The sequence below is a fragment of the Chinchilla lanigera genome, unplaced genomic scaffold (genome assembly GCF_000276665.1).
Source record: "Chinchilla lanigera isolate Chin_1 unplaced genomic scaffold, ChiLan1.0 scaffold00006, whole genome shotgun sequence".
Classification (NCBI taxonomy): Eukaryota; Metazoa; Chordata; class Mammalia; order Rodentia; family Chinchillidae; genus Chinchilla; species Chinchilla lanigera.
Window position 1 is genome coordinate 4426605 of NW_004955407.1, and position 24561 is coordinate 4451165.

The following is a 24561-nucleotide window of genomic DNA, read 5'->3' on the forward strand; positions in this document are numbered from 1 at the left end:
ACTCTTTGATCTTTTATACCTAATTAAAATAGCACATCATTGTTAATATTTTCTTCCTCTCCACCAGGATAAAGTCTCTCTCTTTAGCTGTGTACTTTTTTTACTTCTAAATAGTTCTATTTTCACGTATATATTGCCAAGTACTTTACTGATTTGTGCATTAAGTTTCTGTCACTACAACAAAATACCTGAGAGAGTCAGCATATAAACACCAAAGATTCACTTTGCTTCACAACTTTGGAGCTTTCATTGAATGCTTTGGGCTGTAATGAGGCAGCACGTCATGGCAGGAGAAGATAGAAGAACAAAACCACTTCTATTATGGCCAGGAAGCAAAGCAGAACTAGGCAAAGGCTCATGTCCTGTCTGAAAGCATGCCCTCAGTGACTGAAGCACTTCTCCCTGCTCCCCAGCTCCTAAAGTTCCACATTTCCTGAAAACACAACATGAGGGACAGACCTTTAATGCATGGGTCTGCACAGACACACAACATGCAATCACACCAGTTTGCTTAACTATTTTTCTCTAAAGAAGTTACACTTTCCCTTAAGGTAAAGCTGTGTTATTTTAAGGAGAGAAAATTTTCTTTGTGGCTGCAAACTCTAGCATAGTGCCTGAAAACTTATATACTTGCAGACAGGATGGCAGAAAGGGACATAGCTGTTTGGCACAGATGGGAATTATAGGAGTCTGGTAAGCTAGAAAGCAGGTGAGTTGGCTCAAGGAAATACCACTTTAATTTTTAAGAATCACTGTAGTTCAAATGATCCCAGCCACTTTTCTCCAAATTTAGTAAATATTTGATGAGTCATCCCATGTTTGCTAAATTGATAGTAATGAAATATTTTGCTAATATTTAAAACAGGAAGAACAAAATCCAATAGGTAAGGGTTTGGTTATATGTTATGAGCTCAACTGTATACCTCTATAATTTATATGCTGAAGTTGTAGTCCTCAGTACCTCACGTGTAACAGTACTTGAGGACAGTGTCTATAAATAGGTATTAAATGAAAATGAAGCATTTGTGGTGAGCCCTTGGCCAATATAACTGAAGACCTTATAAGATGAGAAAATTTAGAAACAAATATGTATGTACAGAAGGAAAATAACATGGAAACCCAGGGAGAAGGCGTTCATCTAAAAGCTAGAGATGCGTACAACACATTCTTTCCTCAAGACTCAGAATAAATTAGCCCCAGGGACACCTGGATTTCAGACTTCTAGCTTGTGAGAATAGTATTTCTGTTGTTTAAGTCACTCAGTCTGTGGTATTTTGTACAGTAGCTACAGCAAAGAATAAAACATGTTATAATATTTATGCAAAATTTTGAACCTGACTATACACATAAACTTTATGTTTATGGATGTCCATTCAATTGGTTGATACATAATATTATTGCCTTACAGGACTGGAACATCTTCTATCATAGATATGAATAGTGAAGCATATTGAGGAGAGTAACAGCGACCAAAAGAAGCATTAAGGGCTTTTATTACAATCATACCAGTCCAGAAAAGTTGAATTTTTTACCAGTGTCTCCTAATAAATGTTAAAAGATAAATATAGGAAATTGTTATCTGATTTCAACAAGGTGCATAAAATAAACAAAAGAAGGTGATGTAGGCTTTAGGTTACATTCTCTTGAATGGGTTAAACACTCACAAAATAGTTAAGCCTAGGTAGTAAGGCGCTGAGTGATTACAGATGGGGATGTTTAACAGCATCACACAGGAAGTATCTTAGAGTCCATGCTTTTACCCAGTGAAGTACCTATGTTGGGTTCGGATATAATTCTGAAATGATGCTTCCAAATAAGAGTAGCTGAGTTTAAAATTTACTTTCTATTGTACTCTGAATGGGAAATAACAAGGCTACTCAACCAATGAAGAAAACATTAATAATAAATTGTAGAGCATACTGTACTGATTTCTTACTAATTCATTGTTAAAAGTAGAGTACTTACACTAATTCCCAAAAAAGTAACTGATGTGGAAAAAGAACTGCAAAATAAAGCAAGATTTCCTTTATTGGAGGAAAAGCAACGTGTCAAAACTGATCTATATGAGTCACTGAAGTTCACAACGTACTGTACTATGGGAAAAGGATCATTCAAGATCAGAAATGCCCTCACAGTAAAGCTAGGTTGCTAGGTATAATTTTTGATATCGTTCTTGTATTGTGAGAGTGGAGACTGGACTCTAGTACCATCACAGTGAAAGTTTAGATATTAACACTAACTAAAATTTCACTTTTTATTGGCTATAGTCTAAAGTGTACGTCTCATTTCAGAGTGTAAGATCAAGCCTCCCTGTTTAGTCTTCCTCATTCTCTTCATAAATTTCCATACATTCCGTTTTGAAAACTTTATTAAGACTTCAGAAGCAGACTGGAATCTGTGTCATTATTGTACTCTATGTATGGATATCTGGTCTAGGGAGAATATAAGAGAAGCAATTATTGTGGTTTCAGATTCAATCACTTCAAAAGTATTTATTGAGCTCTGAGCTTTTTCTCTTATTAGAAATCAATAAAGTAGAAGAGAGCAAAGACCCCAAGAAGTGATCAATAAGGGAGAAGGTAGCAAAAGACCCCAAGAAGTGATCAGTAAAGTGATCAGTAAAGTGATCAGTAAAGTGATCAAGAGAACAACTACAATAGTGCCCAACAGCTAACCGAGAAGGAATCTCCATAAGGATGAGGTAAGCCAGCATCAGCTGTGTCAAATATCACTGTAAATGAGAAAGGGGGCAGGTGACGGGCTGAGCCACTACATTTAGCAACATAGACATCACTGGTGCGCCTGTAGTAGGAGAGATCTTAGCTCATTTGTTCTCATCCAGATGTGCTACACCCATTTGTTTTTGAGTAAAATTTTGTTAGGTAAGTATTGCTTGTGGACCCTAAGGAAGATCCATGTATAAGAATAAATCCATTCATTTTTAGGGTTCAAGTAATTACACCACAAAATAACTGAAAACAAAATGCCACTTGTTAGGTAGTTTTTTATCCATTAGGATAACCTGTTTTGCATTGCCCATTAAAATGTTACATTTCTTCCAACTGCATTGTTCTGAGGTGTAGTAATTCTAAAAATCTAAAACTATGTGAAATGTTAAAGCAAGCAGAGTGAGGAGCTAAGAGCTTTTTATTACTAATGAATGTATAATAGATTGATTTAACCACAATTCAGGAGAGTGGCTCAGAGTGGTTTGGATTCAACCTCACACACAACCCAGTCACTCAAGTGAGTTGCAAAGTGGTATCATAGCAGGTCCCCCAGGTCAGTGCCCGCAGTGGGGGCTCCTGTTGGACGCAGTGTCTTTACGCACACACGTGCACACACACACGTGCATGTGATTCGTATCAAGTATTCCTTAAAGCAAGTGATAATTCCTTATACAAATATACAAAGCTGATGAAAACAAGAACGTGTGCTTAGAAATATATATTTGTCAGTTGAAAGTATTTATTTAAATTAAAATTAAATACTTTATTTTTACTTTATTTATAACTATACAAGGCATTTTATAAGCATTTACTTAATTTGTTAAATATTTTATGCATTTATTTATTGCAAGTATACCAAATAAATGCATTATAAGTATATTAACTATTTAAAAAGTCAAACGATGAAATAGCATGAAAAAGGGCTTTCAGTTACTAATTCAACAAAGACAGGAAATGCACATAAAAATAAAATTGACAGTAAAAATTAAAGTCTGCAGAATCCTAAAACTTAATTCACTATGCAAAGTGAGAATGTAAACTGAACAAAATTTTTAAGTTCATTACACTGTTATTTATTAATATAAATCTAAGACAGGAATTATTTTGTATGGCATAACTCAGAGCTCTTACAGATGAAAATATAGCAAATTAAAGATTAGAAACATGGCTCAAGTAATCAAAATTGAACAAATTCAATAAACAGCTGCATAACATATCACTTCCTTGGTTTTAACAAGTCTTTGAAATGTAATATTTCTATACAATGGAATTTCTTACACAGTCCCCGGTTCACAACATGTTTTCCTATTGTCATTTACCTAGCACTGAATGTGCTATGGAATCAGTACAGCTAGCCTAATGAAACTGTAATAGCACCAGCTGGCTATATTCAAAATGGCACTCGTCCAGGTCTCAAATGTCTTATTTATATACAATGGAATTCTGCCAGCTGTTTAATATTGCAGGCTAATAAATGTAATTGGCAGTACTACACAAGTACAACTAACAAATATCAGAAAATACTTTTCAATGTGAAGTTTGACTTGTTCTCATATCATATAATTAAATTTATGACAGAGGAAAATGAGTTTAAGAAGTTCTACATTTGAAATAATAAAACAACACATCTTTCAAGAGTGAAATGTAAGCCAAGCTACAGGTAAGTTGTGAGTCTACCATCTGGTCTACATTTTATTAAACCAGGGACATATACTGATAGGTAAAGCTTACATGATTATATAAATGAAAAGAGGTATTTGTACAGGTCCTTAGGCCTCTCAGACAAGGTGACAGGTATTACGTGCTTGAAGAGGTCACAATCTAGTGTCAGGATAGATTAAGGTCTCATGATAATACAGTGATTTTACCCAAGAGAGGTTGAAAAGGAAAGTAAGATGGAACCACCAACTGTGCTAATAAAATCTGATGTGATTAGGATTTCATTTCTAAAAACAAACTGCAGACATGTGCCACTTGGAAGAATGGAAGAAAAGATAAAATCAGAAAGGGAACAGAAAGGAATGGTATGAAAGAGGGAGGGAGGCAAAGAGGAAGGGAAGAGAGAGAGGCCGAGAAGCAAACAGGTCTCTCATGAAAAGAAAATGGGTGGTATCTTTTATAGTACTGAAATTTGAAGAAGGGAGGAAAGGGTGGTCTTTCTATCCAAGTATCACTTTTCAAAAGACAACAGCACGGTAGTGCAGTCCACTACTGAAAATTATTTCTTCTGAACCAGTTTGCCCATCCCTGGAAATGGCCACATCCCTGGGTGTAACAGAGTGTTGAATTTAACCATGTGCACAATTATGAATAAGTGAATTACAAATAATCTGATAGTAGACAGTAGAGAAGGGGAGGGTCATGTGGAAATTGTGTGGATCCATGTAAAAGGAAAGGTGAAGCGACCTAACTGCAGAAAGAAAACACATTCTTCAGAACTCATCTACTTCATTATCCCAGATGGATGATGATATACCTAGATGACAGCAAGGTCATTAGTCTTTGACTTACTGATGTTGCTTTATAAACCATATACTAGGAAATACTGTAGCTTTTTATATTTTAGGTTTTTAACCATAACCTTATTGTAATTGAACAGTTACTTGCTGTCTTCATGGACCACATATGTGGTTAAGGCACAGTGCTCATATCAGGTGGGTAATCAGGAAATAGGAAAACAAAAACAACAAAATCGGCTGTTTTCTGTCTTAGAGAGATACTAAGAATATGCGGTGCTTTTTCCTAAGCCTCGTATTTTCACATGTGACTTTGTATCATTTTTATCTCACATAAAACAACCTCATTAGAATTGGGGAAGATGGTGAAACTATTCCATTTCAAGAACTTTTTATTCATTTTGCTTCAGCAATTACAAGAATACCAGGAATTCTATCATGAAAAGGTTTAACTGCCATGAGTACAATATCATACATTGATTTTTAAAGAGCTTTCCGGCATGTGTTTACATTTTGGATTATATTCCTGAAAAACACAAGAGTTTGGTTGTTCCAGAGCTTGTTTATTTTAAAAGTCCTCCACTGACCGCTAATTTGCAATTTCTGCATGTAATTATTGAAAGTAGAAGCACTTATGGCATATCTAAACTAAATTCAAAGCAACCAGAATGTAATTAGATTAATGCCAATGTAAACTCCCAAATCAATGAATGAAAGTCTCTTAAGCATAAATAGAAATGATGGTATTAATGCCAAGAAATCCCTGTGGCCTATAAGCTGCTCTAAGATACCATTGGCGTGTAGGGGCCTCCACTTCTATGAAGTCACTTGAACAAATCAACCAGCCACTCAACTATTTCTACACCCGTATCCTCATATTCCCTTCATGAACACAAGGGAACATAATATCTTCCCTTAGGGGAACTCGCTTGTGCAATTAGTCTCTGAGACTAAGTTAAGCACAAATGACCATCAACCTTTTCCGGAGATCTCTATAACTATGTGATCCCTGAAACTTCTGAGAAATACCAACATTCTGAAAATTTCAGATATTGCTTTGAATCAAATGAATGTTTCCAAAAGGCCAAACTTACAAAGAGTAATAAGAAAAACACATAAACTGTTTACAAAAGTATGCATTTAAAATATTTTACAATGATCAGATACTTACATGATCATTTAAACAATAATTATATGTAAATCACTGAATCGCATAGATTTTTACAATTATGGTTATATTCAAATCTAGCGGTTTGCAAAAGAATATCAGGTAGGATACCAGGAAAACCCTTGTAGCTACTTGCCAGTTTCTAAAAAATAAAGCTTCCTAAGCCATTAAGAAAAAATATAAATAGCTTATGAATTCAGGATTTCAGTTCATAAATTTAGCAAAAGGCAAAAGCTCTTTGAAAAGAAATCATCATATTAATAAAAAGTTATAAAATATGTCTTTCGTTTAAACAAAATTTGAAGGGGAGAGAGTAAAGTTCCTTAAATGACTGAAGGGATAGAACTTAATATATACTGTGATCTTGTTAATTTTAAGACATCTTTGCATAATTTATGGAGTAATGTAATAAAAGAAAACATGATTTCAATCATGAGAAACTATCAAATATTACAGATCCCACCCAAAGCATTATTTTAGGCTGCTATTAGAAATGGAGTTTAATCTATGGAGGTTAATGTAGTATGTAGCTTAAGTGGAATATATTAGAAATTCAATCCATGTTTATGTGATCATATTTTAAATTTATGTTTAATTTCAGTTTTGTGTGCACTATAGTCAGAGGTTTAAGTAAATATTTAATAATTAAAACTGTAACTATAAATAAAAAGACAATAAGAATGCAGTATATTCTTTCAATTTTCAGGTACATGGTCAAAATTTTTGAATAGTTTTATACTACTCTGAGAACCTGACTTCAAGAATTACCTCCTTGAATTCTCAAATTAAAACCACATTTGTAATTAGTTTTCCTTTCAGTTAAAAAAAAATCTACCATGTTAACAAATTTCATTGTCTGCTTTGTGTATTACCATCAAAAGAAAAAGCTATTTATCTCAGATTATTTCCACTCCATACATTTTAAACATTTAATTTATACCATGTTAGTCTGGAAAGCAATACTGTATGAGTTTTTACATAGAGATAGTTTTGAATTTTTTAAGGATGCTTACACAAGAATGGAAAATAGCTTCCTTCCCTGACATTGTCACAGAGCAGAAAGATATGCTACATTTAAGTTGGTTGTATCACAACTTTCACATACACGGACTTTTCCCAGGTAAAGCAAAAGGATTACACACATGCATGATCCACATCACACACAAATTTAACACTCTGAAGGAATGCCTGTTTCACATAAGCCATACTGTCTCTGTTCAAATTTTGTGTGCATTAACTTTTCCCTTTATTATTTAAAAAAAAAGGACAACATTTTCCTCCTTTTGGCATAATGTAAGCTATACCTCTTTAAAAGTATCTATTAAACGAGTAGAAATATGTATGAACTGTATAAAGAGTCAACTGAACATCTGTTCAAACTATAAATTTCCTATACCATACCATCAATGTGTTCGTACTTCTTTTTAAATGGACGCCGAGATATTTAAACTTTGGAGAGCTGGCTACTCTCCACGATGAATAACCATATTTTCTGCACTGCACAGACGACACCACTAGCAATTATGCATTCCCAGGCTGATCTTTTACAGATGTCAAGGGAAGCTCATGAAAGAATGCTCAAAACGGAGGGATGTGGGCATGGTGCAGTGCCACACAGGGCAAGGCATGGACGTGCTACAGTGTGAAAGCACAGCGTGAGACACATATTCACTGTCAGTGAAATGAGCGATGAATTAAAAATCACTTGAGGGGAAACAGGAAGAAAAAAGTAGGAGAGAAGACGAATTTGTGACAGTCTGATCAGTAAATAAGAAAAAAGTACTAGAATTACGCTAAAAGGTAAAAAATGAGGGAAATAATAATTACGGTTTGCCGAATTCTCTCAAAACCACCCCCTAATGCCTAACTAGTTTCCATGTGATGTTTCATTGATTTTTCATTGCAACCTTTAAAGCAGGTACGAGCACCTTACCAAGGAATAATAAAGAATTGATAACTATTTCTTAGTCTGGATGATTTGCTCTATTACTCCTCCTCAGAGCTGACTTTTGAGGCATGTAACTAGAGCAGTGAATAGCATAGGACTTCTTGCTTAAGGGCCTGGGTTTGGTTTAATGTTCTGCCACCACCATCTTAAAATTGTTCATTTCTGAGCAAGGCCTTTTCATTATTCTCTATACCCTTAAAATGATGTATTTGATGTTAATGATTTCTAATACAGGGGACAACATTTGAATATGCTTATCTCCTGATTATAGCACCAAAAATTTAGAAACTTCAAAGAGTTTAAAAGACCACAGTACTCTACACCTGTCTCCATGTGACCCATCATTTTGACTTTATTTTTTCCATTTATTTGGCTGTATCATATTTTGGGATTGTTATTAATTACCTAACAATCAAAATTATTTGAATTCCTATCTCTTGAAATGTTTTAATTAATGTTAAAGAGCTGATATAATTTAGGGTAAATTGCTGCATATTGGTGCATTAAAATATTTTTCAGTAAAAATTACAAGGTCAAACTCTATGACATTGTTCATTTACTTAGTGTAATTTGTCTTATTTACTAAACTAGATGGTAAACATGAGAACCTTTGTGTTCATTAAAAGACCTCCTATAAAACAAAGCACATAATAAATGCATGCAAACTCACTGCAATATTGAAGAGCATGAGCTGTGGGTAGGGGGTGGTGATGCACAACTATAATCCCAGCACTTAGGACGCTGAGGCAGGAGGATCACTGTGAATTCAAGGCCAACCTGGCTCCATAGTGAGTTCAAGGCCAGCCCAAACTACATGGTGAGACACCTTCTCAAAAACAAAAACAAAAAGAAGGAACAGTGGTATAAAAAGGAAAAAAAAGGAAGGGAGTTTTTAAATAATAAAACTGAGAGATTATCAGCCTATGAAACATGAATTGTTTGATTATAATATACTAGGGATTGCATTTAAATAAAAAAGGCTTTTCAAAAGTATGAAAGCAAATTTTAAATACATATGCTAATGACTGTACAAAATATTGTTTTGTCGATATCTTGGTAAAAATTCTGCAGCAAAATGTCTCCTTTTTTTCTTTTTTAAAACATTCTCTGGACATTATTTTATCTTCTCTAGTAGAAGTGAGTCTTAACAAATTAGACAGACCAAATTTGGAGTATTTCCATATGCATTTCACTCACAAAAAATGTTTTATTTTTTCATGTAAAGCTAGGGTTTGCCACCTCAAAGTTTCATAGAAATGTCTATTTTTTTTTCCTTAAAAAGTAATGACAGAGAAAAATAAATGACAAAGCTGGAGTCAAAGAATCTTGGAAGGAGTTCAATTGTTTTATCAGCTGCACCACAAGGCAAGCAAACCTTAACCTTGCTTGTCTTGATAATGCTACGAGTGCTGCTTCTCATACTGCGCCTTGCGCCTACATGGGAAAACTCTCCTCAGCCTAACACGCTGATTACTGTAAAATAAGCACAATGTCAAAATAGCATTTGCTCCAAAGCATCCTAAAACTGTGGCTTCCTAACTAGTGCTTCTGTCACATGCCAGTCGGTAAATACACACCGTAAATGCAAGGGCATGGCCTCATCTTTCTTTTTGGGGAAATGAGTGTGCACAGACTTGAAAATCAAGAAATGAACTTCTGTCTGTTTATGGTATAATGGAAAACTCATAGAAAGAAAAAAAATCAAGTTTGAAACTGAATAAAGGTAAAGTTTAAACATTTCTATGTTCAAGCCTGGCTAATCTGAAACACGTTTGTATAGAAAGAAAGAGAAGATCTAGTGAAAAATATTTTTGAATGCAGTTGTTTTGATATATTATAATTGGTATACTGTGTTTGTGGATTTTTAGGGAAGGAATTATTCACTCTCTTCTAGAAAAACGTAATAATAAGTTAAGAGGTTTTCTAAACACTGTAACCACAGATCATATTGTTCTACTGTAACTTTTCTATTCTTTGCCAACTGGAATTAATATAAATACATAAACGGTAAGGGCTTTATTTGTACATATTCAAACATTTAAATTATTTAGCTTCTAAGTCTCAAGGCATTAAAAAAAATACTCTCAGTGAGATGCTGATTTCATGCTGTGACATGCTCAAAAATGAAAACAACTACACACATGAGAGGGTTTTTCACCAAACCCCAGCACAAAGCACAAATGAAACCCTGCTGAGAACATGTATCTACAAGTGTGAGTGTGTTTGACTTGGTAACACGCTCATGACTCTCTGTGTTAATAGGAAAAAGTCAAAAAGGAGCTAGACAGGGATTTCATTGTCTACATTTTTGCAAGAATCTTTTTTTTAATAGTTAGAGTTTAAAAATATTGGCAACATTTGAACATAACACTTAGCACTGGCTCAAAGGCTGTCTACACTATAGTTAACCACAAAGTTCCCTTTCTGCCCTTCCAGTGACCTCAATCCTAACAAAAAGATGAGAGCAGATTCGAACTTTATACTTTTACATTCCACTGGGACTAGTCTGAACCAGAGACTGCAGAGTCTCACTATAGATCATATGATTTCTTTCTTCTTAGATGCTGGAGCATGTGTTCTGTTATTTCAGAAATACAGTCAGGTAGTGGTAACTCAATCTTGAAACTCTCTTCCTTTAATTAGACTTATTTGAAAACCCCTCTCTGATAATTCTGTCTGCAATCCACTCACATGTGGTAATTGAAGAAGGGTTCAGAAAAAAATCAAAGATTAGTATTATAGTAGGAAAAACAATAGCAATAGACATAATAATTAGCTTTGCAAATGAATTCCATTTCCAATACCATTTCAGAATGTTTAACTCTTTAGTAAAACATGAAACAATTGAACATTCCAAGAAATAACATTTCTCAAATGACTGGTTAGGTAAAAAGAAAGTATTATTTTAACTTAAAAAATGAAAATTACTGTTATAATAAAATGTGTTATATTTTGTAACTCTTGCTTTTAGAAAAACATCACGTTAATTATACATTGCAAGTTAAGTTTTTATACCACAAATATTTATTGTTTGATTGTCTCAATAAATGTATCGCAGCTAAATGTAATAAAGTTATGACTTTAACCATGCAGAAAAAATAGAGGATCCTCTAAACCTTGTATCTTGAAAATATTAGTATTTTAATGTTTATACTTTACAGAATTAATAACTATTACCTACAACATAAAAGTCCTTATAATATATTTTAATGCATCTAAAATATCTAGTGCAAGTTCTATACTTGTCCACATCTTCATATATAATGTAACATCTACAGTAATAAATAATGGATTTATAGAAGTCACTATTCCCCCAGGTCTAAAATTTCAGACCAAGAATCTCTTTAAAACCATTTGGTGTAACTTTGCAGTGATGTATGATTTTATACCAAGACTTCTACTTCTCATTCCTACATTAGCTATAATACATGGGTAATTATAAATCCTATAATAGCATTTCTTTATATATTAATCCCATCTGTCTACAAATAAGTGACATAGAGAAATGTAAAGCCAGGATGGAAATTAAAGTTCTTTTTTGAAGCACAATAGTATAAAATAGAATTATAATAACCTTATATGTAAATATATATATATATATTCTGTGTGTGCATATGTAGGCTACATAGAAATCTTGATTTTAAATTCTCAAAATATTATTTACTCCTAATAAATAAGTCTTAATTATAATGCTGGAAGAGCTCCACCTCTGTGGAATTTAATGTAACAGCCCTACTCAATAATTGAAAACCATTCACAGATGAGATAAAATTATAATGATAAAGCTCAAAATAAAAATATATATGTAAAAATTATAGATATGAGTACAGTATATACCTTAGGATCTTCCCCCAAAATTCTGATTCTTTGGGGGTTATTATTTTCATTATCTTTAGACTTTCATTTTTGATTTGTGTCACCAGCTTCTTTGGAAAATGCTGTGTGGAGTAAATAAATTAAACAATGACATTTACCTGAAGGACACATTGTTTAAATAAAGGAAATAAAATGAGTCAGAGAACAGAGAGTGGAAGAAGAGGAAATACAAGAATCAGCCAACAGCTAATACAAATACAAAACACATGGAATATTGTCAGGACCACAGTTGGAATTACCCGGAGGATACCCAGAGTGCTGTGATAAAACAATGCATCTAATTAGCAATCCTGAGCAGACATCTTCAACATCTCCTGGGTGTTTGATACTTTTGTATTGTTTTCACATATTCCGGCACTTTCAGTGAGTCTTTTTTTCAAAATTTCCTTGTAACAAACTAAATCTTAAGCCTAATTGATCATTCCGAAAGTTTTGACAGAGATGACATCTAAAAGAGAAGGGGATAAAAACTAACCCTTTGCATCTGCAGTGTGCTGTCAGTTTATGTCAATCTGAAGTTGCTTACTGAAACTTTACCAATGGGAGAGAGGGCATCAAATCGGAAGAGAGAAGGCAGATGTATGAGAGATAAATCTTTTTTTATGGCTAGAGTTCCAAACGTGGACAGGCAATTCAAGGCATCTGACTTGTGGTTGCTGCTGGAAGCTCCCTGGAGATTTCAACACTCACTTGTCAGTGCACACCAAGGCATTCACAACACCCAGACAAGCGACATTTGGAGATCTGGTGTATAGAATTACTGGCAGGTAGCTGACCAGCATTCTGCACATGCTTAGAGGTAAAAGTGTCTGTTAAGATAGTGAATTGGATCAAAGAAGAAAAACAAAGTTTTCACAATGTTTATAAAAATTACAGTGTCTATGAAAAGTGATAGGGCTGAGACACTCAGACACACACACACACACACACACAAGTCACTTATGTAATTCTACACATAGGCAAGAGTTTTGATCTTGCAAATGACTAATTTGTCTGCATCTAAAAAACCCTTGTGTGCATGTGTCTCCCTTGAATTTCTGTCTTTATGCATTTATTATTTTATAAGTACCTGAACCTTTAAGAATTATTTATATATCTGTAACTTCATTAAAAGTTGAAATTATATACTTTGAAAGTCATTTTAAAAACTTCATTAATTTCTCTTGATTCATTTTCCTATACTTAAATTGTATATTCCATAACAATTACAAGTAATTTGTACAATATGTACTAACAGTGACAATTATTTTGGTGATTTTAATTGTATATTCATGGTTAAAACATTGATAATAGTATTATTCTAAAATATATTTAAAGGAGTTAATGTAATGCTCTATGAAATAACATGGTGTACAATAATTTTCTTCAGTGTACAATAATTTTGTGAGAAATAGATTGCTACTTTTTTCCAAATGAATTCACTGAGATCTAGAAAGATTATGTGACAAACATAAGAATAAAGAATAAGGAAGAAGTTATTAGAAGAAACTATTATAAGAACTAGGAAGAAGTTATTTACAAATCGCATTTTAAAAGTGCATCACCCCCAATTTTTCCACTGTGCCATGAGTTTGATGTTACTAATTTGGAAAATACTGGGACAGGGAGCACTAAAGAGCAATTCGAATCAGAGAATGTGAGAAGAAATTGTATGTATCAAAACATTGAAATATCTCTGAAAACTAATCTGGAAATTGCCTATAAAACTAAAAAATTATATTAGAATAGCCACATATAGATACACAAGATACAGTTAGTTGGAGCATTAGAGGTCAAAATAAAGCAATTTAAAAACAAATAAGTTAAACCTAATAAATGGAGAAATTATGTACTACACTATAAAATCTTTTTGCCCTTTTTCTTCTTGAGCACTAAGAATGTCTGAGTATAAGAAAATTCAGCACTATTCAGAACCGAAAAGAGCTTTAGATAATAATCTTTTTCAGGAAAGTATTTAATTTTCAAAAGTCAAATAATTTATATGAAATAATGTTAATGACTAATATTTAATGATAGTGGTTTAAAAAGTCCCTATGATGAAAACAGTTTTATTGATCTGGTTAAATTTTTCAAAAATTAACAATTTAACACAGTTTAAAATAAATTCCTACACACTGAAGTATATATGAGTATAAATTTCTATGCTCTAGTATTTCAAATGGATGCTGTATAATAGCTACGACTAGAGACTTTATGTAGCCCCTGTAAACTACAACTTTAAGTCAATAAATTTGATTGAAGTTTTCACTTGTATAGTATTGAATCTATGCATGGTCTGTGAAAAATACATTTTAAAATACTGAAACTTTTCCAACTTAAAATGGTTTCAAATTTTCTGGGAGCAAATTATAATCATAAAAACCAATCATTTTTATAACACTTTAAATTTTGCAGCACTGACACATACCATGCTATTTGTTTAAGTAGTGTTTTGAGTCACATCAAATAAAACAGGTATATTGTCAAAGATGTCATTCTACTACTGGATGCAATTAGTTTATGTTTATTTATCTAGATGAAAGATTCAGGGTCAATTTTTTAAAATTACAATTGTTTTCTTTATAAAATCTATTAACATCTAATTTCCAAAGCATGATTTAATTAAAAAGAATTACAGGGGCTGGGGATTTAGCTCAGTGGCATAGCGCCTGCCTGACATGCGCTAGGTTGTGAGTTCGATTTCCGGTACCGGAAAAAAAACAAAACAAAACAAAACAAAAAAAAAGAATTATGAAGGACCAGACAATGATGTGACATGCTTCTAACTAAAATGTTATTACTGAATTGTTTTATAAAATGTCTCACACATTTTTTTCCTTTAGAGATGTTATTTTCATTAGATGTGAAAAGCTTGATTTGATTTAAAGAGCAAGATTAAAAATATTATTACTGATATATATTTAGATAAAGTACTGTAAGTTCTTTGGGCAGTCTTTCTGCCTTTCTTTATTCTTTTATTTTTATTTTTTTTCTGGGACCAGGAGTCGAACTCACTACCTCGCGCTTGCCGGGCAGGCGCTCTGCTGCTAAGCTAAACCCCCAGCCCATAAGTCTTTTTGCCTTTACAAAATATTATTACCTGTACGAATATCACACTCTGATATTTGTTTTATAATTGAATATGATGCTTAATAGCAAAAGAATAACTTCTCATCACCATGTAATTCCAAGACTGTTAATCTTATTTTATAACTATGATGATAGGCAATAATTAATTCTGATTTACATTCAAGACAATTCTTTAAACGAATGACAAAGTTGCTACAGTCAATCAATCTTTGTGTGATTTGATTTCCTAAAATGACATGCAGATTATGTAAGAGCACATGGTACTTAGAAATAGATTAAAAAACAGACCCAAACAAACCTAATCTACCCACTAAGAAGCTCCTTGCATGTAGCTGCAGCTAAGTTCATTTCCCATACCAAACCAGTAATGACTACAACTACATTTTTACCTCTTTTGGGTCTACTCAGACTGTTTGCTGATTATGAACTTTCAAGCCTATCTAGAGATAGATATTATTTATATTTTATTGTTGTCTGAGAACTTGGTTAGCCACAAAAACCTAAGACTTCCTGATACGTAATGCTCAATTTTCACCAACAGAAAATGTTCATAATCCCTGAGTACTTCTCAAGTGTAAAAATAAATTGCACATAAAGCTGTTATAATAATAGTAACTCTGTAATCACTTTTTCTTAGACAGTGCCAGAGCTCAGAAAACCATGAAGTGTGACATTTTGGCTTGATGAGTACTTTGAGCAAAAGCAGATGAGAAAGCATCACGAAAGCCTCAGAAGCCAAGTCTCTTTCTGACCTTCTCCCACCCTACTGTCTTCTGCACCTCTAGGGTGGGAGAAGGTCAGAAAGAGACTGTCCTGTGACCCTCTTCCTCCCTGACAGGAATTATGTAAAAGTGAATTATGCACCCTTACCGTGGGCAAGAGAAACTGGAACCATTCTTCAGAGAAAACCATAAAAAACTAACAACTTTACTCTGTCCCTTCCCTTCTCCCTTGGAGACCCTCGTTGCAGAGGGTCCCACACTACACCTAGAGGAAGGAATAGCATAGAAAGGCAGGAAAGCCTGAACAGACACTGAAGACCAATTCTTTTGTGCAGTTCGGTACCATGAGGTCACACCCTTTCTTCCAATCATATTTCTAATCAGCTGTCCATTTTTGCTGTAATTTAACCATGAAAACAGTTTTTCCTGCATCTTGGGGTCTTCATTTCTGAAATTTCCCATATCATGTCACATTTTGATGAAATAAATTTGTTATGGTCTCTTGTCAGCGTGTCGTTAGTTATAGGATCTGGCTCTGACCCTTACAGGTGAGGAAAGTTCTCGCTCCTGTCCACCCCTACAGTGACACTCCTCTTGTGTTTCTGTGACAGCCACATAGTGGCAGGCAGTGTCAGTGCTTTTCCCAGGATAGGCATCACACAATCATGCAACCTGAGAATAGGACGCACTTTGGCTGCTGAACTTCCTGAACTTGCCATAGTTTTAAAGTCTCTTTTTGTTCTATTGAACATACTTGAGAAAACAACAGCTAATGTTTGTGGGTACCATATTTTTCCTTCCTTAAAATGTGATACTATCTTATTTTTCTATATTGTTTAAAATTCACCAATGCTGTCTTAGACCATAAAGAATTGCCCAGGATACTTTAGAGTCAGCCCAAGTAGTAGTCATAGTAACAAACCATATCGGGATGATATAATTAAGCTGATTATATTGATAATAGCTGATTTTAAGGAAGCAGAATCAGTATTTGCTATCAGGTTTTGACTATAGGTCCTTTAGAAATGCAATTTAAAAGGATGACCAAAATACAAAATAAAACATTGTTTCTTTTGGAAAAATCACAAGATATAAATTGATAAATCAAGTCTAAATTTATTTTCTCAAGAGACTTGATCGATGACTAATATGCTGTGAGAAGCTAAAAGTGTATCTCTGAAGATTTATTACTGATATAACTACATATATGAAATGCATTTTTGGTTTTTGGACTTCTCCAAATTAATTTTCATTTATAAAACAGCTCTACCAAGAAATATTCTAAATAGCAGTAAGTTTCAATCATTAAGTTCAATACCTGTCCCATCTACAGTAAATGTTCACATGATGTAGTACTTGATTCTGAAATGTAAAATATCAGTGCATACATCAAAAACCTCACCTTTTTTTAAATCTGTAGATAAATGAACAAGTCTACCTATTATGCATCTATGAAACACGCAGATTCTGAATACCTTGTACACTATATAATTGTAAAAATTTGCACTACTTTGATTTCACTAGTATTTTTTTAATTTGTGAAATATGCTAAAAGTGGCAAATCAGTTTATAACCCCAAGGACATGTCATTCCATTCCTTAAGATACTAAAAATATTTCAGACTTATTTTATAGTATTTTAATTTATTATTGGTGCAATGATAGAAGGAAGCGAGATAGCTTTGTATAGATGACATGTACGGACTTTACCTTTTAACTGATATCTTACTTTTATTAGCGATGTATAATAGATCACTCATCTGAGCGAAAGATTAATGGTCATTCATTTTATTTTTATTATTACAGTTTTATACAGAGTCAGTGCAGTGATGAGGGATATTTTCCTCCTCCTCTAGCTACTTTTTCTAGTAATTTTGCACATATATTATTCTAACAGCTTCCAATGGATCCTTGAATCCACTGACCAATGTAAAGGCTACGTTGGAGCAGCAGAAAGCATTGCGACTAATTAATATGTCAGAGGAGCACAGACACAGCCAAAAGAGTTAATGAAGCTTGCTCGGGACACATGTGGGCCTTTTGTAACACAGGCCTGACTGTACAGGCTGCTTAGGTTAAATCGTCTGTCAGTTACCGGCCAGTTGGCCACCACCTGGCTGCCTGGGCTGGTCTGTCCCCATCCCAACAGCTCTCTTCCCAGCTCTCAATGGCAAGCTGCTGCCACTAAAATCTGACAAGGTTTGGACGCACAATGAGCTCCTGACATGTGAATGAAGGGCCACGGCTGCATTTTGAATGGGGAAGATTTTCCCCATTTAAACTCATGATGTTCACAACAACACCCATAAAAGAAAAGCCCATCCTTGGTGTCAGGCCATTAACATTTATAACAATATGCTAATAACCTTCTAGATTACTTTCAGTTTCCAAGGACATTTAAATACATGAATTGATGGCTTCACACTTAAACTGGCTGGTGGGGGAGGAGAGAGGAAGGGGTGGTTGGTTAGGAAGGAGGAAGAAAGAAAAGAGTAATGGGAGAAATTTCCATCTATCTCCTAGAAAACACTTTTCTAGTCTTCCCTCAAACACAATGTTTCTGTAAAGGGCAAGATTATAGTCATGCTGACATAATGCCCGAGGAAAAGTTATCAATACCAGGCGCATGTCTATCAGGTGTGTATTTAAACGTGACTGCTGTGATCATAAGATGGCTCCTGGTTCAACCAATTTAGAACATGCACCTCTCTGTGTGTGTGTGTGTGTGTGTGTGTTGCCTTTTGTTCAACTGCCTCTTTTGAGATAATTTCCAGTGTGTATCAGGTAGATCCTTGAACAACTGCCCCAATAAGGCTTTTAAAAAGAAAAAAAAAATAAATAAATAAAGGAAAATAAAAATCATGTCACAAGCAAAAATATGCATTTTGAACACAAGCTCCCTAATTGTATGCTGAAGAAATTTAGGAGTAAACAATCTTCAGTAGATTCTAGATGCTGTTTTCTTCCCCATTGTTTATCATTCACCATTTTCTTAAAATAAAACAAAGGTGACAGAGTTTGCGATATTATCTCATGCCACATTCATTCAACATAAGCTAAGTATCAATTCACGTTATTCTAAGATAATCTGCTGCACTGCTCAGCAGACTTCATTGTTTCTAACAGCAGCTCTTACTTTAGCGCTGATTACTGATATTCAGTCAATTTGAAAAATTATTGTTTCCATAGATTTTAACATTGAGCTAGTACACAAAGTTGAATCTGCCTGAATTTCAATGAAAAGTGGCATATGAAAAACAAATAATATTCTAATTTTAAATTCTCTCATAGGAATGTTCCACTAATGTAAGCACACCTCCAGAAAACTATTCACTTTATTCTAGTGGGTAAAATGCTTCCTACTTCATATAGATTTGTAAACAACTTTTGTGAATTTGGAATATGAAATTGAACATATAATATCAAATTTAATTGTCCCAATTTGTAAATATTGGACCATTAAACATCAAAAAGAACTGTCTTTTTAGAATTGAATTTGTTAAAAGTTTTACTCCCCTTTTCCAGCGGAGCAAAAGTATGTAATTCTGCAAAATGCTTATATAGAGTAAACATTTGTATTTCAGGATATAAATACCATGAAAGCACAAAAACAAGATTAATTTTAACGATTCATTAAACAAGCAGCAAGCTAATGAACATCACTGTAGTAATGCTTAATGTGCAATACACATTATTCTTTACCTTACAAAGTGTTTCCAAATGAATTGTCCTTTTTGATTTCTTCACACTAAAGAATGTCAAAGTTCCCACATGTCAGTGCTCTATGACAGCATGTGGAAACTTTATTTTCTATTATACTTCATATTTCAGGTGCAGTTTTTCTCTTTAAGGTTTGAGGTCTCACTGTCTATTGTTACTGCTCTATCTGCAGTACTGTTGTCAAAGGGAACACTTGTCAGAGAGGAAAATTGCAGTAGACAGCAGCTCATGGGTTACCAGCTTTTCCATTGTACTTTTCACCCATTTCATCCAAGACCCCGGAATGCGCCACTGCCCAGTTACTTCTCCATTTCAATCAGGACTGAAGACAGGATGTAGTGTTCTGGAGGGTTTGGTGTGATAAAATCTGATATGATAAACTATTTATGAAGAAAATAAATGAAAAATTTATCACATGGACTGAAGTATCTCCAGACTTAAACTTCACTAGCTGTATTTCTGTAATTACATCTTTCTTTTCAGACTATCAGACCAGTTGCTTTGTGAGGCAACCTAATTAACAAGGTCTTTCCTACTGACTTCAAGTTACAATTTCTGATGTCAGGAAAATGTGAATGAGAAACAAAATGTAAAAACGGAGATATGCTGGCACTGTTTTTTTAAAACAAAGGTCAATATGGCAACAAAATGAATTCAGAGAAAACCTGCTCTTCAGGGCTTTGCATTTCCTCAAAAGTCAAAACAAAACAAAACAAAACTCTTCAGTTTCAGGAGTATAGCATTCAAAGTACGAATCTGATAATTCATAGAAAAAAACAATGGTAATAAGTGTGCTTTTGTCTTCTTTGTGATACATAAAGGATTAATGAAACATATTATGAACAATTTAGTAAATATGATTTATGAACAGATTATTTGAGATTCTATTTTAGTCAATATATGAAAAACAAGTAACATTCAAACAATTTTGCCAAGGTTAAAATAATAAAGAATGGGGCTGGGGATTTAGCTCAGTGGCAAAGCGCCTGCCTGGCAAGCGCAAGGTCGTGAGTTTGGTTCCCGGTACCGGAGAAAAACCAAAAAAAAATAAATAAATAAATAAAGAATGATGAGATTGGATTATTTATATTATCTTAGAAATATAAATATAAATATAAATGCCAATTACCACACTCATGCATAATATAAAGACATGGGCTTTGACAAACCACGAAGAAACGAGATGATAATATCTAATTTCAGAGTAATAAAATTCAAATAGTAGAGATTCTAATTTGAAATACTGTGAATTCCACTTTTATACACTGAAAAAATTTTAAGTCTAATTTCATATTCAAGCCACTTAGTAGGTTGAAGTTTTTTTCACAAAAACAAAGATTGTCTGTTGTCCAAATTTTCAGCCAAGGACAATTGCTGTCTCCAGAAAGAGATAATTGTTAGTGCTTGTTCTACTGAGAAATGAGAATATATTGAGTATATTGAATTTCTCAGGATTTTCTCAATTAAGAAATTTGTCTTATACACTACAAAGAAATAAATTTTATACAAAATTAATTAGAAATACATCTTTGCACTCTTTAATTTTTCTGGTAGTTTTAGTTTTGATGGTGCACCTTACACAAATGTGTGTTTCAACACATTTGTATATTTTTGCCATTGAAAATCATTTCATATATCTATATATAAAGTAGAGTTTGACAATAGGAATTAAACATAAAGGCAAAATCCATTTTGTTCTTTCTTTGTTAATCAAATATTTGGAAAAATACTAAATGTTAATTACTTACAATTTATTTCAAAAACTTTTTAGTTCATTATCATTACATTCTTTTCTTAAACACACTTTGACCGATTTACTCTGAAAAACTTTCCACAGCATTAAACTGTAATAAAGAAATTTTTAAGTTACTATTGAGTTATATTTTGTTTACCATGTAGTTTTGTCAACATTAAACAGGCCAAAAACTAGGTATAAGTAAATAAGGACTTTAGAAATTTTGTAGTCAGCAAACACTCTTTCTCAGTTTATATTTGGTTTATTTTTGGTCATACTTTCCTTCCTGATGGAGGACTTTAGAGAATGACTTAAGAAAAAACCCCATGAAAATCACAAAAACAACACCAACTTTTCACTTCAGAGATCCAATAACAAAATACCACAGTTGCCAAAGTTATCTGCTTCCTATCAAGACCTATGTTTGGCACAAGAAGTATTCAATTCATTCATCATTGTCAGTGTACTAGTACACTAATTATTTCAAATTGTTTCCTCAGCCAGAGGTCTAGGACAAATCAAGCAAGCCAAAAATAGCAGTTATGAACTGAATAATTATGCATAATTTACCTCAAGGCCCAGGCCAGCCTATCATTAAAACTTTTACTTGCCACTCTGTGATCTAAGCTAATTGCAAACTTTAAAATTAGTTCAAGGTTGTCTTTTTATCCAGCGCCAACTTCAGACCTTCTTCTTAGTGTCTTTCTGCTACTTTAAATACTTCAAAGAAAATGTAAGTCAAAATTGTGCATGTATATATACATATATGTACACACTATCACACTAGAATGGCAGGCAGTAAAATATATGTATTAACTAAATGAAAGATTAAAACTAGTGAAGACAGTAGCACCTTTTGCAATGGTTATATGTGTGAGCATGTACAACTACAAGGCATTAAGAAGTCAAGATATGATAATGACTTAGCTGTGAAAATTCTATTCCGTTCCGGATGTAAAGCGAAGGATTTTAGCAACATGCAAATATTTACCTTTTGCTCACTTTAGTATTAAAATAATCTCTAAATATCTAAAGGAAGGAATCTTTGATTTTATGCTGTTTATTAGAAAATCTACTGTACTCCAACTTTGACCTTCATACAAGACAAAAACAGAGATACCAATATCCATTTTGTCAGTTATGCCAGGATTTTTGATAATTATAAATTTCAAACTATGAAGTGTCACTGTGACATTCAAACAGGGTCTGTATTTTAATACAGATTCATTCTTGGCAATGCTGTCTCGCCCCATGTAAGGGGATGTTACTGATACACTTATTTGTTAATCTCTCCAAAGTTCTCCTCCTACCCCTATTTACCCGACTCTTGTAATTATAACTATCATGTAATAAGAAGAAAAAATGTCCACTAAAACTAACATAAAGATGATATTTTAAATGATCTTATCTTTATTCTTCCAAGTGTTCTGCTTTTATTTATTCATTTCTTAGGTTTTTGGTTTTTATGTCATGAAGACGCCAAGCACTAAACAGTCATTCTCCTGAGTTACCTTCTCCATGTAAAACAAGGGTGCTCCATTTCTCTTCAGACATACCTTAAACAGACATACAACAATACATAGGAACTTCTTCCTGCTGTGGTCTGCCAGATAAGTGCCCCTCTCCACCTCATCACATTTGCTGGATTCCACTTACATTTTGGAGCTGTTTGTTAACGGATGCTCTCAAAGAACACTCCAGTCAAGGCACGCATTCCATACCACCTACTGACTCCAGCTGAAGGACACATTCTGTTTCTGTCATCCCTAGACTTTCTTCCAACATATTTTCTAGTGAAATACCACTTTGGAGAACAGTTTCAACTGGATGGTTTGAAGAAACATAAGGAGAAAGGAGAGCAACTAAAAGGAATCAGATAAATTTGGTAGAAAAAGAAGCTAAAAACTGAAGATAACTGATTTTTCAATATTGCAAAAAAATTTTTGTTTGTTGTTGCTTAAGGGTGTGTGTATTTTGCATGTATTTAATTGAATTTTTGCATAAAAGCATTGTAAAAGCATTTGTAAAAGTGAGAAAATAGTAATTACATGAAGTTACTTTATGCCACTTTAAAAATTATACACAAGTCTGGGATGTAGTTCAGTAGTGAAGAATGTGCTTTCTATGTATAAGGCCCTGGGTTTGAGCCTTATCACTACACACACACACACACACACACACACACGTGTGCACCGCACACACATACACACACACATGGACCACCTCCACCATCACCATCATCACAACCACCACCAGCAACAAAAACAGTGAAATGTTCCAGACGTATTTAATAACTACATTTCCTCTCATGTACCTCAGTGAAATCAAGCAGAAGTTTATTGAGTTACTGCTTATGTTTATAGGGCAGGTATGCTATGAGCACAGTAGTTTGCTCCTACCTTTAAAAATGTTATTATTTAGTAAAAATTTAAATACTGAACAAATTACCATAATATATAGTTTAAAATTGTGATAAATTATATAAAGGAGATGACAAGGAATGAAAAGGAAAGACGTGTGATTGATATATCTATATTAGATACCGATCAAGGAAATTTCTCCAATGTTTCAGCTGAGAAATTTGACCTAAAGGAGGGTGAGACAAAGGTCTTCTTGTTGTTATGGGTTTAGAAACTGAGTTGAGATTCCTGGGGCTTTAATTTTGTCATTTATTTACAATTAATGAGTCTTTGGGCAAATTACTTAATCATTCTGGCTTCTACAGTATCTCATCATCAGAAGAATAAAGACAATGATGGCATCTACATTAAACTACATGGTGAGCCACACTTGAGCCAAGGAAAAGCATTTTGGAAAAATTAAAATTCAGGTGTAACAACTTTTAACAGGTGAAAGTGTTTGATGCTTCTGAGGCACTGTGATGCTGTGTTTCCTTCTTCACCCTAAACTTGGCATACTCTGATGTTAAAAGATCCCGTTCTTTTTAAAAAATTTTATGATAAAGAGAAAAAAAAAGTAAAACAAAATTTCAAAACAAAATAATAGGGAAGTAAAAATGGTTAATAAATTGCATATTGTTATCTTTAAATTACTCAGAGTACAAGATATATGCATTTAATTATCCAAACAATATTAATACAAACCTTTCTTTTCAATGAACTAAGAGAAATTAGAAGCA

General features: G+C 33.6%; 1 protein-coding gene across 2 annotated transcripts in view; it reads right to left on the reverse strand.

Annotated features, from left to right (window-relative positions):
• Positions 1-24561, reverse strand: part of Epha3 (EPH receptor A3) — a 365230-nt gene that overhangs the window by 290934 nt on the left and 49735 nt on the right. The gene's annotated exons all lie outside the window — the stretch shown is intronic.